Source organism: Bufo bufo, chromosome 6, assembly GCF_905171765.1.
Source record: "Bufo bufo chromosome 6, aBufBuf1.1, whole genome shotgun sequence".
Classification (NCBI taxonomy): domain Eukaryota; kingdom Metazoa; phylum Chordata; class Amphibia; order Anura; family Bufonidae; genus Bufo; species Bufo bufo.
Genome location: NC_053394.1, coordinates 311709864 through 311719135, shown reverse-complemented (window position 1 = coordinate 311719135; position 9272 = coordinate 311709864).

Sequence of the window (9272 nt, the reverse complement as noted above, 5' to 3'; positions counted from 1 at the left end):
CGTGACGGATTAGGTTCGGATGGGTTCAGGGTGTGTTCATTGAAACTCGCACCATTTTGCAAGCAAGTTCAGTCAGTTTTGTCTGCGATTTTGTTCAGTTGTTCAGTTTTTTCCACACGGGTGCAATGCGTTTTGATGCGTTTCTCAGGCACGTGATAAAAAACTGAAGGTTTACAAACAACATCTCTTAGCAACCATCAGTGAAAAACGCATTGCATCCGCAAGCAAATGCATTTTTCACTGAAGCCCCATTCACTTCTATGGGGCCAGGGCTGCATGAAAAACACAGACTATACAACGCAGTACTGATGTGTGAAAAAAACCGCTCATGTACACAGACCCAGTGAAATGAATGGTTCAGGATTCAGTGCGGGTGCTATGGCTGCGATTGGCCAGCGCTACAGCAGAACAAGGGCAGACTCTGCCTACCATAACTTAGTGACCGAAATCTCCGCCTACCATAACTTAGTGACCGAAGATACCGGTGGGCATAGCGGGAGAACGGAGCGGCGCCCAGGGATAATAGTAAGTGCAGTGAGATCCCCGGGCCCCGCTTTCCATGTCTGTATACTTAGTTCACAATGTCAGGATCGGTGAAAGGTCCTCTTTAAAATGTCAGGTTTCTGTGCTGTAAAAAAATGAGACAAAGATAAATCATTTCAGAACCTTTAATGTGAACTATAAACTGTACCACTCAATTGAAAAACAAACTGAAATCTTTTAGGTGGAGGGAAGAAAGAAAATAAAAATATAAATAATGTGGTTGCATAAGTGTGCACACCCTCGTATAACTGGGGATGTAGCTGTGTTCAGAATTAAGCAATCACATTCAAAATCATGTTAAATAGGAGTCAGCATACACCTGCCATCATTTAAAGTGCCTCTGATTAATCCCAAATAAAAGTTCAACTGCTCTAGTTTGTCTTTCCTGAAATTTTCTTAGTCGGATCCCACAGCAAAAGCTATGGTCCACAGAGAGCTTCCAAATCCTCAGAGGGATTTAATTGTTAAAAGGTATCAGTCAGGAGAAGGGTACAAAAGAATTTCCAAGGCATTAGATATACCATGGAACACAGTGATCATCATCAAGTGGAGAAAATATGGCACAACAGTGACATTACCAAGAACTGGACATCTCTCCAAAATTGATGAAAAGACGAGAAGAAAACTGGTCTGGGAGGCTACCAACAGGCCTACAGCAACATTAAAGGAGCTGCAGGAATATTTGGCAAGTAAATGTGACAACAATCTCCCGTATTCTTCATATGTCTGGGCTATGGGGTAGAGTGGCAAGATGTAAGCCTTTTCTTACGAAGAAAAACATCCAAGCCAGGCTACATTTTGCAAAAACACATCTGAAGTCTCCCAAAAGCATGTGGGAAAAGGTGTTATGGTCTGATGAAACCAAGGTTGAACTTTTTGGCCATAATTCCAAAAGATATGTTTGGCGCAAAAACAACACTGCACATCACCAAATGAACACCATACCACAGTGAAGCATGCTGGTGGCAGCATCTTGCTTTGGGGCCGTTTTTCTTCAGCTGGAACTGGGGCCTTTGTTAAGCTAGAGGGAATTATGAACAGTTCCAAATACCAGTCAATATTCGCACAAAACCTTCAGGCTTCTGCTAGAAAGCTGAACATAAAGAGGAACTTCATCTTTCAGCATGACAACGACCCAAAGCATACATCCAAATCAACAAAGGAATGGCTTCACCAGAAGAAGATAAAGATTTTGGAATGGCCCAGCCAGAGCCCAGACCTGAATCCGATTGAAAATCTGTGGGGTGATCTGAAGAGGGCTGTGCACAGGAGATGCCCTCGCAATCTGACAGATTTGGAGTGTTTTTTGCAAAGAAGAGTGGGCAAATCTTGCCAAGTCAAAATATGCCATGCTGATAAGACTCATACCCAAAAAGATTGAGTGCTGTAATAAAATCAAAGGCTGCTTCAACAAAGTATTAGTTTAAGGGTGTGCACACTTATGCAACCATTTCATTTTATTTTTATATTTTTTCTTCCCTCTACCTAAAAGATTTCAGTTTGTTTTTCAATTGAGTGGTACAGTTTATAGATCACATTAAACTCTGCAGAAACGAGGCACGGCTGAAAGAAGTCACCATGGTGGACTGGTCTAACAGGAGAAGAAGAGGAAAGAGAATATCTACATCAGAGAAGAGAAGTCACTGGATGTAAGAGATACAGTGGATATAAAAAGTCTACACACCCCTGTTAAAATGCCAGGTTTCTGTGATGTAAAAAAAAAAAGAGACAAAGATAAATCATTTCAGAACTTTTTCCACCTTTAACCACTTCACATCTGGGCCATTTCCCCCTTCCTGACAGAGCCTAATTTTGCAAATCTGACATTTATTTGGTAATATCTTTGGAACGCTTTTACTTATCCAAGCCATTCTGAGATTGTTTTCTCGTGACACATTGTACAGTGGTAAATTTGAGTCGATATATTTCACCTTTACTTATAAAATAATCCAAAATTGGAAAAAAAACAATATGAAAAATTCGCAATTTTCAACATTTCTATTTCTCTGCTTTTAAAACAGAAAGTGATACCTCATTAAATATTTATTACTTAACATTACCCATATGTCTACTTTATGTTGGCATCATTTTATTTTTTTAGGACGTTAGAAGGCTTAGAATTTTAGAAGCAATTCTTAAAATTTTAAAGAAAATTTCCAAAAAACACTTTAAGGGTCCATTCACACGTCCGTTGTTTCTTTCCTGATCTGTTCCGTTTTTTGCGGAACAGATCTGGACCAGATCTGGACCCATTCATTTTCAATAGGTCCTGAAAAAAAACGGACAGCTCAATGTCTGATTTTTTTTCAGGACCCATTGAAAATGAATGGGTCCAGATCTGGTTCAGATCTGTTCCGCAAAAAACGGAACAGATCAGGAAAGAAACAACGGACGTGTGAATGGACCCTTAGAACCAGTTCAGTTCTGAAATCACGTTGTGGAGCTTACATAGTGGAAACCCCCCATAAATGACTCCATTGTAGAAACTACACTCCTCAAGTTACTCAAAACTGATTTTACAAACTTTGTTAACCCTTTAGGTGTTCCACAAGAATTAAAGGAAAATGGAGATGACATTTCAAAATTTCACTTTTTTGGCAGATTTTCCATTTTAATACATTTTTTTCTTTAACACATCGAGGGTTAACAGCCAAACAAAACTCAATATTTATTACCCTGATTCTGAAGTTTACAGAAACACCTCATATGTGGTCGTAAACTGATGTAAGGGCACACGGCAGGGCACAGAAGAAAAAAAGCGCTGTATGGTTTTTGGAAGGCAAACTTTTAATTTTTAGGGGGAAAAACTTTATTTTTTAAACTTTTTTTTCACTTTATTTTTTGTCCCACTTTGGGACTTCAACTTTTGGGGGTCTGATCCCCTTTACAATGCATTCCAATACTTCTGTATTAGAATGCATTGGCTGTATAAGTAATACAGGGCTGGATCTCACAGGCTCTGCACCCAAAGGCAGCCCCGATGCCTAAGGATGGCAGCGCCAATCCCCGCCGGAATCACCTGTAAACGCTTTAAACCGCAGGTCTGAATTGACCTGCGGTTTGCAGAAATCGCCGATACGGGGGGGGGGGGGGGGGGGGGGGGGAGGGGCGGGTCACAGGCATTGTCGTAGAGTGCCTGCTGAATGATTTCAGCAGGCACTCTTTTCCAATCACCGCCCGCCGTGCAGCGGTGATCGGAAATACAAAGGGCGTACCAGTATGCCCTGTGTCCTTAAAGAGGACCTTTCACTAGAATAAAACATCTAAACTAACTATACAGACATGTAGAGCGGCACCCAGGGATCCCCCTGCACTTACTGTTATACCTGGGCGCCGCTCCGTTCTCCCGTTATAGCCTCCGGTATCTTCATAGTTAGGCTCCACCCAGGGGAACCTGCCGGCGTCTCATTCTCCCATGCTGTAGCGCTGGCCAATTGCAGCGCTCAGCTCATAGCCTGAGAGAAAAAAAAAAACTCTCAGGCTATGAGCTGAGCGCTGCGATTGGCCAGCGCTACAGCATGGGAGGAGACGCTGGCAGGTTCCCCTAGGTGGAGCCTAACTATGAATATACCGGAGGCTATAACGGGAGAACGGAGCGGCGCCCAGGTATAATAGTAAGTGCAGGGGGATCCCTGGGCGCCGCTCTACATGTCTGTATAGTTAGTTTAGATGTTTTATTCTAGTGAAAGGTCCTCTTTAAGTACCGGGACATCAGGGCATACAGGTACGCCCTGTGTCCCCAAGAGGTTAAACACTTTATTGTTTTATTTTTTTTATTTTACACTTCGCGTCCCCATAAGGTCATACAAGACCTCTGGGGGATATTTAACTTAACTTTTTTTTCCACCATTGATTTCCCCTGTAACTGGGGCTGACATAGTAGTGCACTGAGGCTGTACAGCCTCAGTGCAGGGCTGATCGAGGTCTGTGGAAGACCCGACAGCTCCTGCCCTCTCCCGGCGGTCACACCACCGGGCCAGGACAGGAAGCGGCATAGCGCTTCCTGATCTGTATACACAACGCTTGTTGAGCACTGTGTATACAGCGATCTAGAAGGCAGGGACACCTGGGAACTGTCCCTGCCTTCTCTCTGGGTTGCCCCCTGCTCCCTGCTCGGCTTGCCCCCAGCGTGCAGCTGCCATCTCTAGATGGACGTTCCAGAACGTCCATTCAGAGATAAACATCCACCTATAGGACGTTTATATCCTGTGGGCGGATGTGAAGTGGTTTACAAACAGACATATTACTTTCTTACTTTTCCATCATCCTCCCACCTTCTCAACACCCCATCCTGCCACCCCCAATACTGTCCTGCAGAAAGTCCCCCTAAAAATACTGGTACCACACAGATAGTGCATCAGTACAAAAACACCCCTTTATATTGTGCGCTAGTAATTTAAAAAAAACTACCTTCCTTTCAGATCAGACCCCCCATATAAAACCCTAAATGAGATCCCCCAATCTCAGACCAAACCCCCTTTAGAACTCTGTCAGACCCCATATAAGACCCCAGTTTTAAACCTCAGATCAGACCCCCATTAGACCTCCAGGCACCCATTAGACCTCCAGACCCCCAGACACCCATTAGACTTCTAGAGCCCCAGTCAGACCATCAGACCCCCATACCCCAAATCAGACCCCATTAGACCTCCAGATCCCCCAGTCAGACCTCTCCAGACCCCCAGGCAGACCTCCAAACCCCCAGTCAGACTTCCAGACCCCCCAGTCAGACCTCCAGACACCCATAGACCACTCCAAACCCCCATTAGACCCCCATATCAGACGACCTCAGATCAGACTGTAAAATAATAGTCACTTACCTCTCCTGTCGCTAATCTCCCTGTCCTGGATGTCTTCTCTTCTCAGGGCCCGCGCTTCAGTCATCTGACTTCCTGCAGCGTCAGGTCAGTGTGCGCTCTGTACGTCCTGACGCTGCAGGCAGCCAGGACACAGCAGCTCCGGCCCTGAGAAGAGTGAGCAGAAGGAGGGGTAAGTACTGTACAGCGCTTACAGCGCTTCTGTCCCCCTCTTCCTGCAGACTAGTGAGCGCTTCTATTGTGGAAGCGCTCACTAGTATTCCCTTTATAGGATGCACTGCATCTTATAAAGGGAAAAGCAATGAGTGCTTCCATCTGTATTGATGGAAGTGCTCATTGCTTCTGTTCTGGCACCCCCCTGAGAGCGCTAAGAGCCGGCACCCCGCCCCCCCCCCCCCCCCCCCCCCCCCCCCGGGCACGCCACTGGCATGCACTCATCCAATGGCGCAGCTGAATGTGCTCCTGTCCAAGTTGCTGGTGCTGCAGTCCCTCCCTTTCCAAGTGGTGGACTCTGCACCTTTCAGAGAAATGATGGCTTGTGCTGAGCCGAGGTGGATAGTCCCAAGCCATCATTTCTTTTCCAAAAAGGCAGTACCAGCCCTGCACACACATGTAGAACAAAAGGTGGGCCAGTCCTTGAGCCTGCCAAAGTCCAAGGCAGCACCGACGTGTGGAGCTGTAACTACGGTCAGGGACAATACATGTCCTTTACGCCCCACTGGGTGAATGTGGTTCCTGCACAGCCACACCAGCAACTTGGCTAGGTGATGCCACTTCCGCCTCCACGTTGCCACGCCGTTGGTCCAGCGACAATGTCCGCCTCTGCCTCCTCATCTTCCACCGTGTCCTCAGCCTCCACTGCAGGGACAATGCACAGTGCCCCTCCAGCATACCACATGTGCAGGGCCCGGCGGTGTCACGCTGTTCTGCAGCTCATTTGTCTGGGGCAAAGAGTCACACAGGGAAGGAACTGCTCCGTGTCCTTCATCAAGAAATCGAATCCTGGCTTTCTCTGCGACAACTCAAAATCGGAACCATGGTGACCGACAACTGGAAGAACATGTTGTCGGCGCTGTGTCAAGGAGGGCTGAGCCATGCGCCCTGCATAGCACACGTGTTCAATCTGGTTGTCAAGCGGTTCCTGAAGTCTTCCACCAATCTGCAAGACATACTAAAAATGGCCAGGAAACTTTGCATGCACTTCAGCCACTCGTACACTGCAAAGCACACGCTCCTTGAGCTGCAGCGGCAGAACGGCATCCCCCAACATAGGCTGATATGCGACGTTTCCACCCGTTGGAATTCCACCCTCCATATGTTGGACCAACTGTACGAACAGAGAGTCCATAAACGATTTCTTGATGATCCAAGCGGACAGGAGTACTCCCCTGTGTAACTTTGATGTCAGCCAGTAGCAGCTCATTTGTGACACACGCTGATTGCTCAGGCCCTTTGAGGAGGCCACGTTATTTGTCAGTCGCCAGGACAACAGGATAAAGAACGTCATTCCACTGCTTCATGACCTGGAACAGATGCTGGTAAATCTGGTTGGTGAGGGGACCGGAGACGTGGCGCCTAAGTCTCAAGGCCACATGAGTCCTGTTGGGGCTGAACTGGAGGAGGAGGAGGAGGAGGAGAAGGAGGACATTGGAGCACAAGCAATGTGTAGCGAAATGGGTGGTTTTTCTACACAGGTGACAGGAGAGGAGGAGCAGGCAGAGGAGCTACAGGTCGATGAGGAAGACGAGGCAGGGGACCCAGACACACTGTGGCAGTATGCAGTGGAGATGGAGGCAGGGAGTCCCTCCGAGTCACTTGCACAAATGGCCCAATGCATGCTCACTTGCTTGCGTAGTGACAGACAAATTGTCACCATTAGGCAGAGGGATGACTTCTGGCTCTCCACCTTGTTGGACCCTCGCTACCGGTCCAAAATGGCCTTTTTTACACTGAGAGGGAGGACAAACTGAACTACTATAGAGACATCCTATAGTATCCTATCTGCGCCATCGTCCATCCTCTCGCAGGTCTGACCGGGGGGAAGGGCCCCCTGCCCTCATGTTCCACTGCCATGGCTGCTGGGGAGGGGTAAGGTGGCAGGAGCAGTACCAGCTCCATCAGCAGCAGCCTGAGTCTAGTTGCTGATGAGCAGCTTTCTTCACCCGCATAGTGAAGAAACTACTCACCAGCAGCTAGACATAGAGCAGAACTTGAACCAGCAGGTGGTGGCATACTTGGAGTGCACCCTGCCAGCCTTCATTGAAGATCCGCTGGACTACTGGGCAGCCAAACTGGATTTGTGGCAGCAACTGGCCGAGTTTGCCCTGGAAAAGCTGTCCTGCTCGGCCAGTAGCGTGGCATCAGAGTGGGTGTTTAGTGCGGCGGGGGCCATAGTTACCCCAAGAAGAACTCGCCTGTCCACCCAAAATGTGGAGAGACTTACCTTTGTCAAGATTAATTAGGCGTGGATCAGCCAGGATTTCCACCCACCAATGCCTGATGCATCAGACTAGATCATCCATTGTGCCACACCAACACTTTGACAAAAGAGACCGGTTTCTTCTGGCTACCTGCCTCAGCTATTATTCTGATGCTGCCACCCGCCTGATGCCACACATTTGATGCCAAGTGCTTCTTCTTTCACCCACCATCTTCAGCTGGTATTGCCACCCACCTCCCACTCTGTCACTGGGTCACTCTGTGGTCTCCTGATGCTGCTGCCACCTCCACACTATGTCACCTTGCCAGTCTGTGGCCTCTTGATGCTGCTGCGACCTCCACACTATGTCACCTTGCCACTCTGTGGTCTCCTCATGCTGCTGCCACCTCCACACTATGTCACCGGGTCACTCTATGGTCTAATGATGCTGCCGCCACCTCCACACTGTCATTGTGCCACTCTGTGGCCTCCTCCTGATGCTGCCGCCACCTCCAGAGTCTGTCATTGGGCCACTCTGTGGTCTCCTCATGCTGCTTCCACCTCACCACTATGTCATAGGGAAACTCTGCGGACTTCTCATGCTGTTCCCACCCTCCCCACTTCATGACTGGGCCACTATTTTGCCTTTCTGCCTGGCTGACATCCTCATTTATTTGACCCTTCTTCTGATCTGTCAGAAGGAAGGAAAAATGAGACGCACAACGGATCCTGTCTGTGTAGCGCCTGTATGGTCCCATCAGAATTGGCTTGTGATTTGCTAGCTAAAAGCAGGAGTGGGTACAAAACACAGAAGACATGCAAATATTCCATTCAAGTTTTGGATCCACTCCTGTTTTTTTGGCCTTAGCAATACTGATGGGTTAATGACCGAATGCTGACCGAGTGAAGGCGGATGCTCCACAGACAGGATCCGTTTTTTGGGATCAGAGGAAGGGCAAAATAATCAATGACATCAACACAAACTTACTGCTGACATTAATATGGTATGTGTGGTGGCTCTCCTGTCATGATATCTGGATTTTAAGTTGCTTTGTTATAAAAAGCTATACCCAAAGCTTTGAATGTATATATTGAGGATAAATTAACATGCACTCATAACATTCGGAGCTGCAATAAAACACAGTATTTTACTTAAATATAAACTTTGATCCAAAATTTAAAAGCTATAAATGTGAAAATGTATGTACCATCAATAAATCAATACATCACCTCTAATACTTCATTAAACAACATCGCTTCCAATGCATACTTCCTTTCAAATAAAACTCATATAAAAAATATGTATAAAAAGAAAAATAGAGTATGAATAGTGCAATTCCCCAATTGATATTTTGTTCTATTGTCCCATGATTTTAGCTGAAACAAAAGTTTATAAATCACAAAATCCATTGATGATTATCAAAGCCCAAAAAGTCCCAAGATAGTCCAGAAAGTCCAAAAATATATAGTGTTAGTGATAGTGATGGTTTTAA